The sequence below is a fragment of the Lissotriton vulgaris genome, chromosome 8 (genome assembly GCF_964263255.1).
Source record: "Lissotriton vulgaris chromosome 8, aLisVul1.2, whole genome shotgun sequence".
NCBI classification, from domain to species: Eukaryota; Metazoa; Chordata; class Amphibia; order Caudata; family Salamandridae; genus Lissotriton; species Lissotriton vulgaris.
The window spans coordinates 153856773-153874909 of NC_141696.1; the positions used below are offsets into that span (position 1 = coordinate 153856773).

At 43.7% G+C, this 18137-nt stretch overlaps 17 non-coding genes across 17 annotated transcripts; all 17 read right to left on the reverse strand.

Annotated features, from left to right (window-relative positions):
* Positions 1 to 2304: 2304 nt before the first annotated feature.
* TRNAL-UAG (transfer RNA leucine (anticodon UAG)) lies at positions 2305 to 2387 on the reverse strand. Its single transcript has one exon. It is a non-coding gene; the product is annotated as a tRNA-Leu (tRNA).
* A 1024-nt stretch (positions 2388 to 3411) lies between these two features.
* TRNAL-AAG (transfer RNA leucine (anticodon AAG)) lies at positions 3412 to 3494 on the reverse strand. The gene has a single exon. It is a non-coding gene; the product is annotated as a tRNA-Leu (tRNA).
* Positions 3495 to 4400: 906 nt separating this feature from the next.
* On the reverse strand, positions 4401 to 4483 carry TRNAL-UAG (transfer RNA leucine (anticodon UAG)). Its single transcript has one exon. It is a non-coding gene; the product is annotated as a tRNA-Leu (tRNA).
* Positions 4484 to 5507: 1024 nt separating this feature from the next.
* On the reverse strand, positions 5508 to 5590 carry TRNAL-AAG (transfer RNA leucine (anticodon AAG)). Its single transcript has one exon. It is a non-coding gene; the product is annotated as a tRNA-Leu (tRNA).
* A 191-nt stretch (positions 5591 to 5781) lies between these two features.
* TRNAL-CAG (transfer RNA leucine (anticodon CAG)) lies at positions 5782 to 5864 on the reverse strand. Its single transcript has one exon. It is a non-coding gene; the product is annotated as a tRNA-Leu (tRNA).
* A 632-nt stretch (positions 5865 to 6496) lies between these two features.
* On the reverse strand, positions 6497 to 6579 carry TRNAL-UAG (transfer RNA leucine (anticodon UAG)). Its single transcript has one exon. It is a non-coding gene; the product is annotated as a tRNA-Leu (tRNA).
* A 1024-nt stretch (positions 6580 to 7603) lies between these two features.
* TRNAL-AAG (transfer RNA leucine (anticodon AAG)) lies at positions 7604 to 7686 on the reverse strand. The gene has a single exon. It is a non-coding gene; the product is annotated as a tRNA-Leu (tRNA).
* Positions 7687 to 7868: 182 nt separating this feature from the next.
* Positions 7869 to 7951, reverse strand: TRNAL-CAG (transfer RNA leucine (anticodon CAG)). The gene has a single exon. It is a non-coding gene; the product is annotated as a tRNA-Leu (tRNA).
* A 632-nt stretch (positions 7952 to 8583) lies between these two features.
* Positions 8584 to 8666, reverse strand: TRNAL-UAG (transfer RNA leucine (anticodon UAG)). The gene has a single exon. It is a non-coding gene; the product is annotated as a tRNA-Leu (tRNA).
* A 2013-nt stretch (positions 8667 to 10679) lies between these two features.
* On the reverse strand, positions 10680 to 10762 carry TRNAL-UAG (transfer RNA leucine (anticodon UAG)). Its single transcript has one exon. It is a non-coding gene; the product is annotated as a tRNA-Leu (tRNA).
* Positions 10763 to 11786: 1024 nt separating this feature from the next.
* On the reverse strand, positions 11787 to 11869 carry TRNAL-AAG (transfer RNA leucine (anticodon AAG)). The gene has a single exon. It is a non-coding gene; the product is annotated as a tRNA-Leu (tRNA).
* Positions 11870 to 12775: 906 nt separating this feature from the next.
* On the reverse strand, positions 12776 to 12858 carry TRNAL-UAG (transfer RNA leucine (anticodon UAG)). The gene has a single exon. It is a non-coding gene; the product is annotated as a tRNA-Leu (tRNA).
* Positions 12859 to 13882: 1024 nt separating this feature from the next.
* Positions 13883 to 13965, reverse strand: TRNAL-AAG (transfer RNA leucine (anticodon AAG)). The gene has a single exon. It is a non-coding gene; the product is annotated as a tRNA-Leu (tRNA).
* A 906-nt stretch (positions 13966 to 14871) lies between these two features.
* TRNAL-UAG (transfer RNA leucine (anticodon UAG)) lies at positions 14872 to 14954 on the reverse strand. Its single transcript has one exon. It is a non-coding gene; the product is annotated as a tRNA-Leu (tRNA).
* A 1024-nt stretch (positions 14955 to 15978) lies between these two features.
* TRNAL-AAG (transfer RNA leucine (anticodon AAG)) lies at positions 15979 to 16061 on the reverse strand. Its single transcript has one exon. It is a non-coding gene; the product is annotated as a tRNA-Leu (tRNA).
* A 191-nt stretch (positions 16062 to 16252) lies between these two features.
* Positions 16253 to 16335, reverse strand: TRNAL-CAG (transfer RNA leucine (anticodon CAG)). Its single transcript has one exon. It is a non-coding gene; the product is annotated as a tRNA-Leu (tRNA).
* Positions 16336 to 16967: 632 nt separating this feature from the next.
* Positions 16968 to 17050, reverse strand: TRNAL-UAG (transfer RNA leucine (anticodon UAG)). Its single transcript has one exon. It is a non-coding gene; the product is annotated as a tRNA-Leu (tRNA).
* Positions 17051 to 18137: the final 1087 nt, after the last annotated feature.

The following is an 18137-nucleotide window of genomic DNA, read 5'->3' on the forward strand; positions in this document are numbered from 1 at the left end:
CTTTAAGGCGTACAAAGAGAAAGTGCTATTAACCAGCCACTTGAAAGGCCCAAAGCTGCTTTGAAATTGAGTCAACAGCCACCTCTTGGCTAGCTAAAGCAAATTCAACAAGGAATTTCAATGTCACAACATAGGGTGGAATACGCAAATCTAAGCAGCCCCTGATCACAGCCCTGAGGAAATTGCCGTAAGTGTGCTGGAGTCCAACTGTCTACCAGATGCTAGGCATTCTTCCATATTTGCATGGCCTGTCTGGCCAGGGCATACAAGAGCATGACTCTTCCAGATGAGCTCTTACATGGGTCCTATGCTCATATAGTAAGGACTGCACTTTGTCAGCAAGACTTTATACAACCGAAATATATGAGAAACCCCAGCTCTCTTGACTAGATGAGGACGGAATCACATCCCAGGTGAAGACCAACAGATGCAACTTCCATCAGATGTTAACCTGAAAAAGGAGATTACATCTCCAAAAGTCATGTCAGAAGTGGGATTCGAACCCACGCCTCCAGAGGAGACTGCGGCCTAAACACAGCACCGTAGACCACTCGGCCATCCTGACAGTGCAGAGTCTTAAGAAATGTATAAAAGTCACTCAGAAATTTCTGCCTCCATGCAAGCCTGAAATAATTTAAACCTTCAAACACAAGGTGCAACTTTATGCACAGGACAATAAACACAGAAGATCACATGTGAAAGCATTTCATTTCACAGCTGTACCATTTTTATGCTTTTAGAATACCTCATACCTCTCACCAGCTATTTAGGGTCCTGTATCCTACTCACAAAATTACCTTGCCTGCGACCTCTCTCTCTACACAAACAACTACTGCACAGGAAGTAGGAAGGCAGAAGGTGGGGCATATTATGCAAATGTATGCTGTCATTGTGCCTTGCAGATTCATGCAGGATTTCTAGATCCTTGCTGGATACAAGAGAGCAGACCTTGTTTCAGATCAACTGTCCCTAGCAGGAAACGTCTGAGCACATGCAGTCTTTTGCTCTCTAGCCCCTGGCCTGGGACTTACCCTCACTGGCTGAGGAGTGAATTTCTGCATACCAACGTTGCATAGATGGTACGTTTGTGGTCGGTTTGGGATGGGTGGGAGGTCAAAAGCAGGGAAAAGTATGTCGCCTTCACTTCTAGTCTCCTCTTCTAGGCATACCTGCCGTTCACTCACTCTGTCTTTGTTTCATTCTCTCCTTCCTCAACACCCCTTCTCACTCACTCGCTCTATCACTTGTGCTCTTTCCCCTTGCTCTGCATTTCATAGTGGAAACATCTCTTGAATGGAGCATTAGAAAATGAGGTTACATAAAATTAACAATCTACTTATTGGAAACCAAAAATATCACAAGACTGAATGTAACCCATTTCATTAATAAAAGGAACTTTTTAAGCACCCCCCAAAAAACACATAAAACACCACGAGTGCTAGAAGAATATTATACGAGCTTGAAGTCAGAATTGGGCAAATTAATTTGCAGTTGAAACTGAAGTTTGTTACTTATTCAGATATTATATGCACTGCCAATTTTTAGCTGAGATTCTAAAAGAACTCAGAGACAAAATGGACTTAAAGTTTTGTCAGAAGTGGGATTCGAACCCACGCCTCCAGGTGAGACTGCGGCCTTAACGCAGCGCCTTAGACCACTCGGCCATCCTGAATTGCATTTGTGGACCCTTCCACAGGCCAGACAGCCATGCAAGTGGGGTACCGAAAAGGCATGCCCTCAATTTATTTATCCTATTATAAGTACTTCCAACAGATCTTTGAACAATCCATAGAGAGCAGTACCTATGAAGAACTCTTTAGACCTTTAAGGCGTACAAAGAGAAAGTGCTATTAACCAGCCACTTGAAAGGCCCAAAGCTGCTTTGAAATTGAGTCAACAGCCACCTCTTGGCTAGCTAAAGCAAATTCAACAAGGAATTTCAATGTCACAACATAGGGTGGAATACGCAAATCTAAGCAGCCCCTGATCACAGCCCTGAGGAAATTGCCGTAAGTGTGCTGGAGTCCAACTGTCTACCAGATGCTAGGCATTCTTCCATATTTGCATGGCCTGTCTGGCCAGGGCATACAAGAGCATGACTCTTCCAGATGAGCTCTTACATGGGTCCTATGCTCATATAGTAAGGACTGCACTTTGTCAGCAAGACTTTATACAACCGAAATATATGAGAAACCCCAGCTCTCTTGACTAGATGAGGACGGAATCACATCCCAGGTGAAGACCAACAGATGCAACTTCCATCAGATGTTAACCTGAAAAAGGAGATTACATCTCCAAAAGTCATGTCAGAAGTGGGATTCGAACCCACGCCTCCAGAGGAGACTGCGGCCTAAACACAGCGCCTTAGACCACTCGGCCATCCTGACAGTGCAGAGTCTTAAGAAATGTATAAAAGTCACTCAGAAATTTCTGCCTCCATGCAAGCCTGAAATAATTTAAACCTTCAAACACAAGGTGCAACTTTATGCACAGGACAATAAACACAGAAGATCACATGTGAAAGCATTTCATTTCACAGGTGTACAATTTTTATGCTTTTAGAATACCTCATACCTCTCACCAGCTATTTAGGGTCCTGTATCCTACTCACAAAATTACCTTGCCTGCGACCTCTCTCTCTACACAAACAACTACTGCACAGGAAGTAGGAAGGCAGAAGGTGGGGCATATTATGCAAATGTATGCTGTCATTGTGCCTTGCAGATTCATGCAGGATTTCTAGATCCTTGCTGGATACAAGAGAGCAGACCTTGTTTCAGATCAACTGTCCCTAGCAGGGAACGTCTGAGCACATGCAGTCTTTTGCTCTCTAGCCCCTGGCCTGGGACTTACCCTCACTGGCTGAGGCGTGAATTTCTGCATACCAACGTTGCATAGATGGTACGTTTGTGGTCGGTTTGGGATGGGTGGGAGGTCAAAAGCAGGGAAAAGTATGTCGCCTTCACTTCTAGTCTCCTCTTCTAGGCCTACCTGCCGTTCACTCACTCTGTCTTTGTTTCATTCTCTCCTTCCTCAACACCCCTTCTCACTCACTCGCTCTATCACTTGTGCTCTTTCCCCTTGCTCTGCATTTCATAGTGGAAACATCTCTTGAATGGAGCATTAGAAAATGAGGTTACATAAAATTAACAATCTACTTATTGGAAACCAAAAATATCACAAGACTGAATGTAACCCATTTCATTAATAAAAGGGACTTTTTAAGCACCCCCCAAAAAACACATAAAACACCACGAGTGCTAGAAGAATATTATACGAGCTTGAAGACAGAATTGGGCAAATTAATTTGCAGTTGAAACTGAAGTTTGTTACTTATTCAGATATTATATGCACTGCCAATTTTTAGCTGAGATTCTAAAAGAACTCAGAGACAAAATAGACTTAAAGTTTTGTCAGAAGTGGGATTCGAACCCACGCCTCCAGGAGAGACTGCGGCCTTAACGCAGCGCCTTAGACCACTCGGCCATCCTGACCATGTTTACTTGATCATCTACAGAGAGGGAAAGATATTGTGAACCAAAAAAAGCAGCCATCTTAGGTCATGAGTGGCTAGAGCAAGAAAAAAACTCACTGCACTTTTCCAAGTAGACAACCATATAAGCCCATGTGAGGGAAATGATCAGATTTTTTCTCTCTCAAGAAAAAAGTAGAGTAAACACACAATTGTCAGAAGTGGGATTTGAACCCACGCCTCCAGAAGAGACTGCGACCTGAACGCAGCGCCTTAGACCACCCGGCCATCATGACTTGCATTTGTGGAACCTTCCACAGGCCAGACAGCCATGCAAGTGGGGTACCGAAAAGGCATGCCCTCAATTTATTTATCCTATTATAAGTACTTCCAACAGATCTTTGAACAATCCATAGAGAGCAGTACCTATGAAGAACTCTTTAGACCTTTAAGGCGTACAAAGAGAAAGTGCTATTAACCAGCCACTTGAAAGGCCCAAAGCTGCTTTGAAATTGAGTCAACAGCCACCTCTTGGCTAGCTAAAGCAAATTCAACAAGGAATTTCAATGTCACAACATAGGGTGGAATACGCAAATCTAAGCAGCCCCTGATCACAGCCCTGAGGAAATTGCCGTAAGTGTGCTGGAGTCCAACTGTCTACCAGATGCTAGGCATTCTTCCATATTTGCATGGCCTGTCTGGCCAGGGCATACAAGAGCATGACTCTTCCAGATGAGCTCTTACATGGGTCCTATGCTCATATAGTAAGGACTGCACTTTGTCAGCAAGACTTTATACAACCGAAATATATGAGAAACCCCAGCTCTCTTGACTAGATGAGGACGGAATCACATCCCAGGTGAAGACCAACAGATGCAACTTCCATCAGATGTTAACCTGAAAAAGGAGATTACATCTCCAAAAGTCATGTCAGAAGTGGGATTCGAACCCACGCCTCCAGAGGAGACTGCGGCCTAAACACAGCGCCTTAGACCACTCGGCCATCCTGACAGTGCAGAGTCTTAAGAAATGTATAAAAGTCACTCAGAAATTTCTGCCTCCATGCAAGCCTGAAATAATTTAAACCTTCAAACACAAGGTGCAACTTTATGCACAGGACAATAAACACAGAAGATCACATGTGAAAGCATTTCATTTCACAGGTGTACAATTTTTATGCTTTTAGAATACCTCATACCTCTCACCAGCTATTTAGGGTCCTGTATCCTACTCACAAAATTACCTTGCCTGCGACCTCTCTCTCTACACAAACAACTACTGCACAGGAAGTAGGAAGGCAGAAGGTGGGGCATATTAAGCAAATGTATGCTGTCATTGTGCCTTGCAGATTCATGCAGGATTTCTAGATCCTTGCTGGATACAAGAGAGCAGACCTTGTTTCAGATCAACTGTCCCTAGCAGGGAACGTCTGAGCACATGCAGTCTTTTGCTCTCTAGCCCCTGGCCTGGGACTTACCCTCACTGGCTGAGGCGTGAATTTCTGCATACCAACGTTGCATAGATGGTACGTTTGTGGTCGGTTTGGGATGGGTGGGAGGTCAAAAGCAGGGAAAAGTATGTCGCCTTCACTTCTAGTCTCCTCTTCTAGGCCTACCTGCCGTTCACTCACTCTGTCTTTGTTTCATTCTCTCCTTCCTCAACACCCCTTCTCACTCACTCGCTCTATCACTTGTGCTCTTTCCCCTTGCTCTGCATTTCATAGTGGAAACATCTCTTGAATGGAGCATTAGAAAATGAGGTTACATAAAATTAACAATCTACTTATTGGAAACCAAAAATATCACAAGACTGAATGTAACCCATTTCATTAATAAAAGGGACTTTTTAAGCACCCCCCAAAAAACACATAAAACACCACGAGTGCTAGAAGAATATTATACGAGCTTGAAGACAGAATTGGGCAAATTAATTTGCAGTTGAAACTGAAGTTTGTTACTTATTCAGATATTATATGCACTGCCAATTTTTAGCTGAGATTCTAAAAGAACTCAGAGACAAAATGGACTTAAAGTTTTGTCAGAAGTGGGATTCGAACCCACACCTCCAGGTGAGACTGCGGCCTTAACGCAGCGCCTTAGACCACTCGGCCATCCTGACCACATTTGCTTGATCATCTACAGAGAGGGAAAGATATTGTGAACCAAAAAAAGCACACAACTTAGGTCATGAGTGGCTAGAGCAAGAAAAAAACTCACTGCACTTTTCCCAGTAGACAACCATATAAGCCCATGTGAGGGAAATGATCTGATTTTTTCTCTCCCAAGAAAAAAGTAGAGTAAACACACAATTGTCAGAAGTGGGATTTGAACCCACGCCTCCAGAAGAGACTGCGACCTGAACGCAGCGCCTTAGACCACTCGGCCATCCTGACTTGCATTTGTGGACTCTTCCACAGGCCAGACAGCCATGCAAGTGGGGTACCGAAAAGGCATGCCCTCAATTTATTTATCCTATTATAAGTACTTCCAACAGATCTTTGAACAATCCATAGAGAGCAGTACCTATGAAGAACTCTTTAGACCTTTAAGGCGTACAAAGAGAAAGTGCTATTAACCAGCCACTTGAAAGGCCCAAAGCTGCTTTGAAATTGAGTCAACAGCCACCTCTTGGCTAGCTAAAGCAAATTCAACAAGGAATTTCAATGTCACAACATAGGGTGGAATACGCAAATCTAAGCAGCCCCTGATCACAGCCCTGAGGAAATTGCCGTAAGTGTGCTGGAGTCCAACTGTCTACCAGATGCTAGGCATTCTTCCATATTTGCATGGCCTGTCTGGCCAGGGCATACAAGAGCATGACTCTTCCAGATGAGCTCTTACATGGGTCCTATGCTCATATAGTAAGGACTGCACTTTGTCAGCAAGACTTTATACAACCGAAATATATGAGAAACCCCAGCTCTCTTGACTAGATGAGGACGGAATCACATCCCAGGTGAAGACCAACAGATGCAACTTCCATCAGATGTTAACCTGAAAAAGGAGATTACATCTCCAAAAGTCATGTCAGAAGTGGGATTCGAACCCACGCCTCCAGAGGAGACTGCGGCCTAAACACAGCGCCTTAGACCACTCGGCCATCCTGACAGTGCAGAGTCTTAAGAAATGTATAAAAGTCACTCAGAAATTTCTGCCTCCATGCAAGCCTGAAATAATTTAAACCTTCAAACACAAGGTGCAACTTTATGCACAGGACAATAAACACAGAAGATCACATGTGAAAGCATTTCATTTCACAGGTGTACAATTTTTATGCTTTTAGAATGCCTCATACCTCTCACCAGCTATTTAGGGTCCTGTATCCTACTCACAAAATTACCTTGCCTGCGACCTCTCTCTCTACACAAACAACTACTGCACAGGAAGTAGGAAGGCAGAAGGTGGGGCATATTATGCAAATGTATGCTGTCATTGTGCCTTGCAGATTCATGCAGGATTTCTAGATCCTTTCTGGATACAAGAGAGCAGACCTTGTTTCAGATCAACTGTCCCTAGCAGGGAACGTCTGAGCACATGCAGTCTTTTGCTCTCTAGCCCCTGGCCTGGGACTTACCCTCACTGGCTGAGGCGTGAATTTCTGCATACCAACGTTGCATAGATGGTACGTTTGTGGTCGGTTTGGGATGGGTGGGAGGTCAAAAGCAGGGAAAAGTATGTCGCCTTCACTTCTAGTCTCCTCTTCTAGGCCTACCTGCCGTTCACTCACTCTGTCTTTGTTTCATTCTCTCCTTCCTCAACACCCCTTCTCACTCACTCGCTCTATCACTTGTGCTCTTTCCCCTTGCTCTGCATTTCATAGTGGAAACATCTCTTGAATGGAGCATTAGAAAATGAGGTTACATAAAATTAACAATCTACTTATTGGAAACCAAAAATATCACAAGACTGAATGTAACCCATTTCATTAATAAAAGGGACTTTTTAAGCACCCCCCAAAAAACACATAAAACACCACGAGTGCTAGAAGAATATTATACGAGCTTGAAGACAGAATTGGGCAAATTAATTTGCAGTTGAAACTGAAGTTTGTTACTTATTCAGATATTATATGCACTGCCAATTTTTAGCTGAGATTCTAAAAGAACTCAGAGACAAAATGGACTTAAAGTTTTGTCAGAAGTGGGATTCGAACCCACGCCTCCAGGAGAGACTGCGGCCTTAACGCAGCGCCTTAGACCACTCGGCCATCCTGACCACGTTTGCTTGATCATCTACAGAGAGGGAAAGATATTGTGAACCAAAAAAAGCACACATCTTAGGTCATGAGTGGCTAGAGCAAGAAAAAAACTCACTGCACTTTTCCAAGTAGACAACCATATAAGCCCATGTGAGGGAAATGATCAGATCTCAAGAAAAAAGTACAGTAAACACACAATTGTCAGAAGTGGGATTTGAACCCACGCCTCCAGAAGAGACTGCGAGCTGAACGCAGCGCCTTAGACCACTCGGCCATCCTGACTTGCATTTGTGGAACCTTCCACAGGCCAGACAGCCATGCAAGTGGGGTACCGAAAAGGCATGCCCTCAATTTATTTATCCTATTATAAGTACTTCCAACAGATCTTTGAACAATCCATAGAGAGCAGTACCTATGAAGAACTCTTTAGACCTTTAAGGCGTACAAAGAGAAAGTGCTATTAACCAGTCACTTGAAAGGCCCAAAGCTGCTTTGAAATTGAGTCAACAGCCACCTCTTGGCTAGCTAAAGCAAATTCAACAAGGAATTTCAATGTCACAACATAGGGTGGAATACGCAAATCTAAGCAGCCCCTGATCACAGCCCTGAGGAAATTGCCGTAAGTGTGCTGGAGTCCAACTGTCTACCAGATGCTAGGCATTCTTCCATATTTGCATGGCCTGTCTGGCCAGGGCATACAAGAGCATGACTCTTCCAGATGAGCTCTTACATGGGTCCTATGCTCATATAGTAAGGACTGCACTTTGTCAGCAAGACTTTATACAACCGAAATATATGAGAAACCCCAGCTCTCTTGACTAGATGAGGACGGAATCACATCCCAGGTGAAGACCAACAGATGCAACTTCCATCAGATGTTAACCTGAAAAAGGAGATTACATCTCCAAAAGTCATGTCAGAAGTGGGATTCGAACCCACGCCTCCAGAGGAGACTGCGGCCTAAACACAGCGCCTTAGACCACTCGGCCATCCTGACAGTGCAGAGTCTTAAGAAATGTATAAAAGTCACTCAGAAATTTCTGCCTCCATGCAAGCCTGAAATAATTTAAACCTTCAAACACAAGGTGCAACTTTATGCACAGGACAATAAACACAGAAGATCACATGTGAAAGCATTTCATTTCACAGGTGTACAATTTTTATGCTTTTAGAATACCTCATACCTCTCACCAGCTATTTAGGGTCCTGTATCCTACTCACAAAATTACCTTGCCTGCGACCTCTCTCTCTACACAAACAACTACTGCACAGGAAGTAGGAAGGCAGAAGGTGGGGCATATTATGCAAATGTATGCTGTCATTGTGCCTTGCAGATTCATGCAGGATTTCTAGATCCTTGCTGGATACAAGAGAGCAGACCTTGTTTCAGATCAACTGTCCCTAGCAGGGAACGTCTGAGCACATGCAGTCTTTTGCTCTCTAGCCCCTGGCCTGGGACTTACCCTCACTGGCTGAGGCGTGAATTTCTGCATACCAACGTTGCATAGATGGTACGTTTGTGGTCGGTTTGGGATGGGTGGGAGGTCAAAAGCAGGGAAAAGTATGTCGCCTTCACTTCTAGTCTCCTCTTCTAGGCCTACCTGCCGTTCACTCACTCTGTCTTTGTTTCATTCTCTCCTTCCTCAACACCCCTTCTCACTCACTCGCTCTATCACTTGTGCTCTTTCCCCTTGCTCTGCATTTCATAGTGGAAACATCTCTTGAATGGAGCATTAGAAAATGAGGTTACATAAAATTAACAATCTACTTATTGGAAACCAAAAATATCACAAGACTGAATGTAACCCATTTCATTAATAAAAGGGACTTTTTAAGCACCCCCCAAAAAACACATAAAACACCACGAGTGCTAGAAGAATATTATACGAGCTTGAAGACAGAATTGGGCAAATTAATTTGCAGTTGAAACTGAAGTTTGTTACTTATTCAGATATTATATGCACTGCCAATTTTTAGCTGAGATTCTAAAAGAACTCAGAGACAAAATAGACTTAAAGTTTTGTCAGAAGTGGGATTCGAACCCACGCCTCCAGGAGAGACTGCTGCCTTAACGCAGCGCCTTAGACCACTCGGCCATCCTGACCACGTTTACTTGATCATCTACAGAGAGGGAAAGATATTGTGAACCAAAAAAAGCAGCCATCTTAGGTCATGAGTGGCTAGAGCAAGAAAAAAACTCACTGCACTTTTCCAAGTAGACAACCATATAAGCCCATGTGAGGGAAATGATCAGATTTTTTCTCTCTCAAGAAAAAAGTAGAGTAAACACACAATTGTCAGAAGTGGGATTTGAACCCACGCCTCCAGAAGAGACTGCGACCTGAACGCAGCGCCTTAGACCACCCGGCCATCATGACTTGCATTTGTGGAACCTTCCACAGGCCAGACAGCCATGCAAGTGGGGTACCGAAAAGGCATGCCCTCAATTTATTTATCCTATTATAAGTACTTCCAACAGATCTTTGAACAATCCATAGAGAGCAGTACCTATGAAGAACTCTTTAGACCTTTAAGGCGTACAAAGAGAAAGTGCTATTAACCAGCCACTTGAAAGGCCCAAAGCTGCTTTGAAATTGAGTCAACAGCCACCTCTTGGCTAGCTAAAGCAAATTCAACAAGGAATTTCAATGTCACAACATAGGGTGGAATACGCAAATCTAAGCAGCCCCTGATCACAGCCCTGAGGAAATTGCCGTAAGTGTGCTGGAGTCCAACTGTCTACCAGATGCTAGGCATTCTTCCATATTTGCATGGCCTGTCTGGCCAGGGCATACAAGAGCATGACTCTTCCAGATGAGCTCTTACATGGGTCCTATGCTCATATAGTAAGGACTGCACTTTGTCAGCAAGACTTTATACAACCGAAATATATGAGAAACCCCAGCTCTCTTGACTAGATGAGGACGGAATCACATCCCAGGTGAAGACCAACAGATGCAACTTCCATCAGATGTTAACCTGAAAAACGAGATTACATCTCCAAAAGTCATGTCAGAAGTGGGATTCGAACCCACGCCTCCAGAGGAGACTGCGGCCTAAACACAGTGCCTTAGACCACTCGGCCATCCTGACAGTGCAGAGTCTTAAGAAATGTATAAAAGTCACTCAGAAATTTCTGCCTCCATGCAAGCCTGAAATAATTTAAACCTTCAAACACAAGGTGCAACTTTATGCACAGGACAATAAACACAGAAGATCACATGTGAAAGCATTTCATTTCACTGGTGTACAATTTTTATGCTTTTAAAATACCTCATACCTCTCACCAGCTATTTAGGGTCCTGTATCCTACTCACAAAATTACCTTGCCTGCGACCTCTCTCTCTACACAAACAACTACTGCACAGGAAGTAGGAAGGCAGAAGGTGGGGCATATTATGCAAATGTATGCTGTCATTGTGCCTTGCAGATTCATGCAGGATTTCTAGATCCTTGCTGGATACAAGAGAGCAGACCTTGTTTCAGATCAACTGTCCCTAGCAGGGAACGTCTGAGCACATGCAGTCTTTTGCTCTCTAGCCCCTGGCCTGGGACTTACCCTCACTGGCTGAGGCGTGAATTTCTGCATACCAACGTTGCATAGATGGTACGTTTGTGGTCGGTTTGGGATGGGTGGGAGGTCAAAAGCAGGGAAAAGTATGTCGCCTTCACTTCTAGTCTCCTCTTCTAGGCCTACCTGCCGTTCACTCACTCTGTCTTTGTTTCATTCTCTCCTTCCTCAACACCCCTTCTCACTCACTCGCTCTATCACTTGTGCTCTTTCCCCTTGCTCTGCATTTCATAGTGGAAACATCTCTTGAATGGAGCATTAGAAAATGAGGTTACATAAAATTAACAATCTACTTATTGGAAACCAAAAATATCACAAGACTGAATGTAACCCATTTCATTAATAAAAGGGACTTTTTAAGCACCCCCCAAAAAACACATAAAACACCACGAGTGCTAGAAGAATATTATACGAGCTTGAAGACAGAATTGGGCAAATTAATTTGCAGTTGAAACTGAAGTTTGTTACTTATTCAGATATTATATGCACTGCCAATTTTTAGCTGAGATTCTAAAAGAACTCAGAGACAAAATGGACTTAAAGTTTTGTCAGAAGTGGGATTCGAACCCATGCCTCCAGGAGAGACTGCGGCCTTAACGCAGCGCCTTAGACCACTCGGCCATCCTGACCACATTTGCTTGTTTATCTACAGAGAGGGAAAGATATTGTGAACCAAAAAAAGCACACATCTTAGGTCATGAGTGGCTAGAGCAAGAAAAAAACTCACTGCACTTTTCCAAGTAGACAACCATATAAGCCCATGTGAGGGAAATGATCAGATTTTTTCTCTCTCAAGAAAAAAGTAGAGTAAACACACAATTGTCAGAAGTGGGATTTGAACCCACGCCTCCAGAAGAGACTGCGACCTGAACACAGCGCCTTAGACCACCCGGCCATCCTGACTTGCATTTGTGGAACCTTCCACAGGCCAGACAGCCATGCAAGTGGGGTACCGAAAAGGCATGCCCTCAATTTATTTATCCTATTATAAGTACTTCCAACAGATCTTTGAACAATCCATAGAGAGCAGTACCTATGAAGAACTCTTTAGACCTTTAAGGCGTACAAAGAGAAAGTGCTATTAACCAGCCACTTGAAAGGCCCAAAGCTGCTTTGAAATTGAGTCAACAGCCACCTCTTGGCTAGCTAAAGCAAATTCAACAAGGAATTTCAATGTCACAACATAGGGTGGAATACGCAAATCTAAGCAGCCCCTGATCACAGCCCTGAGGAAATTGCCGTAAGTGTGCTGGAGTCCAACTGTCTACCAGATGCTAGGCATTCTTCCATATTTGCATGGCCTGTCTGGCCAGGGCATACAAGAGCATGACTCTTCCAGATGAGCTCTTACATGGGTCCTATGCTCATATAGTAAGGACTGCACTTTGTCAGCAAGACTTTATACAACCGAAATATATGAGAAACCCCAGCTCTCTTGACTAGATGAGGACGGAATCACATCCCAGGTGAAGACCAACAGATGCAACTTCCATCAGATGTTAACCTGAAAAAGGAGATTACATCTCCAAAAGTCATGTCAGAAGTGGGATTCGAACCCACGCCTCCAGAGGAGACTGCGGCCTAAACACAGCGCCTTAGACCACTCGGCCATCCTGACAGTGCAGAGTCTTAAGAAATGTATAAAAGTCACTCAGAAATTTCTGCCTCCATGCAAGCCTGAAATAATTTAAACCTTCAAACACAAGGTGCAACTTTATGCACAGGACAATAAACACAGAAGATCACATGTGAAAGCATTTCATTTCACAGCTGTACCATTTTTATGCTTTTAGAATACCTCATACCTCTCACCAGCTATTTAGGGTCCTGTATCCTACTCACAAAATTACCTTGCCTGCGACCTCTCTCTCTACACAAACAACTACTGCACAGGAAGTAGGAAGGCAGAAGGTGGGGCATATTATGCAAATGTATGCTGTCATTGTGCCTTGCAGATTCATGCAGGATTTCTAGATCCTTGCTGGATACAAGAGAGCAGACCTTGTTTCAGATCAACTGTCCCTAGCAGGGAACGTCTGAGCACATGCAGTCTTTTGCTCTCTAGCCCCTGGCCTGGGACTTACCCTCACTGGCTGAGGCGTGAATTTCTGCATACCAACGTTGCATAGATGGTACGTTTGTGGTCGGTTTGGGATGGGTGGGAGGTCAAAAGCATGGAAAAGTATGTCGCCTTCACTTCTAGTCTCATCTTCTAGGCCTACCTGCCGTTCACTCACTCTGTCTTTGTTTCATTCTCTCCTTCCTCAACACCCCTTCTCACTCACTCGCTCTATCACTTGTGCTCTTTCCCCTTGCTCTGCATTTCATAGTGGAAACATCTCTTGAATGGAGCATTAGAAAATGAGGTTACATAAAATTAACAATCTACTTATTGGAAACCAAAAATATCACAAGACTGAATGTAACCCATTTCATTAATAAAAGGGACTTTTTAAGCACCCCCCAAAAAACACATAAAACACCACGAGTGCTAGAAGAATATTATACGAGCTTGAAGACAGAATTGGGCAAATTAATTTGCAGTTGAAACTGAAGTTTGTTACTTATTCAGATATTATATGCACTGCCAATTTTTAGCTGAGATTCTAAAAGAACTCAGAGACAAAATGGACTTAAAGTTTTGTCAGAAGTGGGATTCGAACCCATGCCTCCAGGAGAGACTGCGGCCTTAACGCAGCGCCTTAGACCACTCGGCCATCCTGACCACATTTGCTTGTTTATCTACAGAGAGGGAAAGATATTGTGAACCAAAAAAAGCACACATCTTAGGTCATGAGTGGCTAGAGCAAGAAAAAAACTCACTGCACTTTTCCAAGTAGACAACCATATAAGCCCATGTGAGGGAAATGATCAGATTTTTTCTCTCTCAAGAAAAAAGTAGAGTAAACACACAATTGTCAGAAGTGGGATTTGACCCCACGCCTCCAGAAGAGACTGCGACCTGAACGCAGCGCCTTAGACCACCCGGCCATCCTGACTTGCATTTGTGGAACCTTCCACAGGCCAGACAGCCATGCAAGTGGGGTACCGAAAAGGCATGCCCTCAATTTATTTATCCTATTATAAGTACTTCCAACAGATCTTTGAACAATCCATAGAGAGCAGTACCTATGAAGAACTCTTTAGACCTTTAAGGCGTACAAAGAGAAAGTGCTATTAACCAGCCACTTGAAAGGCCCAAAGCTGCTTTGAAATTGAGTCAACAGCCACCTCTTGGCTAGCTAAAGCAAATTCAACAAGGAATTTCAATGTCACAACATAGGGTGGAATACGCAAATCTAAGCAGCCCCTGATCACAGCCCTGAGGAAATTGCCGTAAGTGTGCTGGATTCCAACTGTCTACCAGATGCTAGGCATTCTTCCATATTTGCATGGCCTGTCTGGCCAGGGCATACAAGAGCATGACTCTTCCAGATGAGCTCTTACATGGGTCCTATGCTCATATAGTAAGGACTGCACTTTGTCAGCAAGACTTTATACAACCGAAATATATGAGAAACCCCAGCTCTCTTGACTAGATGAGGACGGAATCACATCCCAGGTGAAGACCAACAGATGCAACTTCCATCAGATGTTAACCTGAAAAAGGAGATTACATCTCCAAAAGTCATGTCAGAAGTGGGATTCGAACCCACGCCTCCAGAGGAGACTGCGGCCTAAACACAGCACCTTAGACCACTCGGCCATCCTGACAGTGCAGAGTCTTAAGAAATGTATAAAAGTCACTCAGAAATTTCTGCCTCCATGCAAGCCTGAAATAATTTAAACCTTCAAACACAAGGTGCAACTTTATGCACAGGACAATAAACACAGAAGATCACATGTGAAAGCATTTCATTTCACAGCTGTACCATTTTTATGCTTTTAGAATACCTCATACCTCTCACCAGCTATTTAGGGTCCTGTATCCTACTCACAAAATTACCTTGCCTGCGACCTCTCTCTCTACACAAACAACTACTGCACAGGAAGTAGGAAGGCAGAAGGTGGGGCATATTATGCAAATGTATGCTGTCATTGTGCCTTGCAGATTCATGCAGGATTTCTAGATCCTTGCTGGATACAAGAGAGCAGACCTTGTTTCAGATCAACTGTCCCTAGCAGGAAACGTCTGAGCACATGCAGTCTTTTGCTCTCTAGCCCCTGGCCTGGGACTTACCCTCACTGGCTGAGGCGTGAATTTCTGCATACCAACGTTGCATAGATGGTACGTTTGTGGTCGGTTTGGGATGGGTGGGAGGTCAAAAGCAGGGAAAAGTATGTCGCCTTCACTTCTAGTCTCCTCTTCTAGGCATACCTGCCGTTCACTCACTCTGTCTTTGTTTCATTCTCTCCTTCCTCAACACCCCTTCTCACTCACTCGCTCTATCACTTGTGCTCTTTCCCCTTGCTCTGCATTTCATAGTGGAAACATCTCTTGAATGGAGCATTAGAAAATGAGGTTACATAAAATTAACAATCTACTTATTGGAAACCAAAAATATCACAAGACTGAATGTAACCCATTTCATTAATAAAAGGGACTTTTTAAGCACCCCCCAAAAAACACATAAAACACCACGAGTGCTAGAAGAATATTATACGAGCTTGAAGACAGAATTGGGCAAATTAATTTGCAGTTGAAACTGAAGTTTGTTACTTATTCAGATATTATATGCACTGCCAATTTTTAGCTGAGATTCTAAAAGAACTCAGAGACAAAATGGACTTAAAGTTTTGTCAGAAGTGGGATTCGAACCCACGCCTCCAGGTGAGACTGCGGCCTTAACGCAGCGCCTTAGACCACTCGGCCATCCTGACCACATTTGCTTGATCATCTACAGAGAGGGAAAGATATTGTGAACCAAAAAAAGCACACAACTTAGGTCATGAGTGGCTAGAGCAAGAAAAAAACTCACTGCACTTTTCCAAGTAGACAACCATATAAGCCCATGTGAGGGAAATTATCTGATTTTTTCTCTCCCAAGAAAAAAGTAGAGTAAACACACAATTGTCAGAAGTGGGATTTGAACCCACGCCTCCAGAAGAGACTGCGACCTGAACGCAGCGCCTTAGACCACTCGGCCATCCTGACTTGCATTTGTGGACCCTTCCACAGGCCAGACAGCCATGCAAGTGGGGTACCGAAAAGGCATGCCCTCAATTTATTTATCCTATTATAAGTACTTCCAACAGATCTTTGAACAATCCATAGAGAGCAGTACCTATGAAGAACTCTTTAGACCTTTAAGGCGTACAAAGAGAAAGTGCTATTAACCAGCCACTTGAAAGGCCCAAAGCTGCTTTGAAATTGAGTCAACAGCCACCTCTTGGCTAGCTAAAGCAAATTCAACAAGGAATTTCAATGTCACAACATAGGGTGGAATACGCAAATCTAAGCAGCCCCTGATCACAGCCCTGAGGAAATTGCCGTAAGTGTGCTGGAGTCCAACTGTCTACCAGATGCTAGGCATTCTTCCATATTTGCATGGCCTGTCTGGCTAGGGCATACAAGAGCATGACTCTTCCAGATGAGCTCTTACATGGGTCCTATGCTCATATAGTAAGGACTGCACTTTGTCAGCAAGACTTTATACAACCGAAATATATGAGAAACCCCAGCTCTCTTGACTAGATGAGGACGGAATCACATCCCAGGTGAAGACCAACAGATGCAACTTCCATCAGATGTTAACCTGAAAAAGGAGATTACATCTCCAAAAGTCATGTCAGAAGTGGGATTCGAACCCACGCCTCCAGAGGAGACTGCGGCCTAAACACAGCGCCTTAGACCACTCGGCCATCCTGACAGTGCAGAGTCTTAAGAAATGTATAAAAGTCACTCAGAAATTTCTGCCTCCATGCAAGCCTGAAATAATTTAAACCTTCAAACACAAGGTGCAACTTTATGCACAGGACAATAAACACAGAAGATCACATGTGAAAGCATTTCATTTCACAGGTGTACAATTTTTATGCTTTTAGAATACCTCATACCTCTCACCAGCTATTTAGGGTCCTGTATCCTACTCACAAAATTACCTTGCCTGCGACCTCTCTCTCTACACAAACAACTACTGCACAGGAAGTAGGAAGGCAGAAGGTGGGGCATATTATGCAAATGTATGCTGTCATTGTGCCTTGCAGATTCATGCAGGATTTCTAGATCCTTGCTGGATACAAGAGAGCAGACCTTGTTTCAGATCAACTGTCCCTAGCAGGGAACGTCTGAGCACATGCAGTCTTTTGCTCTCTAGCCCCTGGCCTGGGACTTACCCTCACTGGCTGAGGCGTGAATTTCTGCATACCAACGTTGCATAGATGGTACGTTTGTGGTCGGTTTGGGATGGGTGGGAGGTCAAAAGCAGGGAAAAGTATGTCGCCTTCACTTCTAGTCTCCTCTTCTAGGCCTACCTGCCGTTCACTCACTCTGTCTTTGTTTCATTCTCTCCTTCCTCAACACCCCTTCTCACTCACTCGCTCTATCACTTGTGCTCTTTCCCCTTGCTCTGCATTTCATAGTGGAAACATCTCTTGAATGGAGCATTAGAAAATGAGGTTACATAAAATTAACAATCTACTTATTGGAAACCAAAAATATCACAAGACTGAATGTAACCCATTTCATTAATAAAAGGGACTTTTTAAGCACCCCCCAAAAAACACATAAAACACCACGAGTGCTAGAAGAATATTATACGAGCTTGAAGACAGAATTGGGCAAATTAATTTGCAGTTGAAACTGAAGTTTGTTACTTATTCAGATATTATATGCACTGCCAATTTTTAGCTGAGATTCTAAAAGAACTCAGAGACAAAATAGACTTAAAGTTTTGTCAGAAGTGGGATTCGAACCCACGCCTCCAGGAGAGACTGCTGCCTTAACGCAGCGCCTTA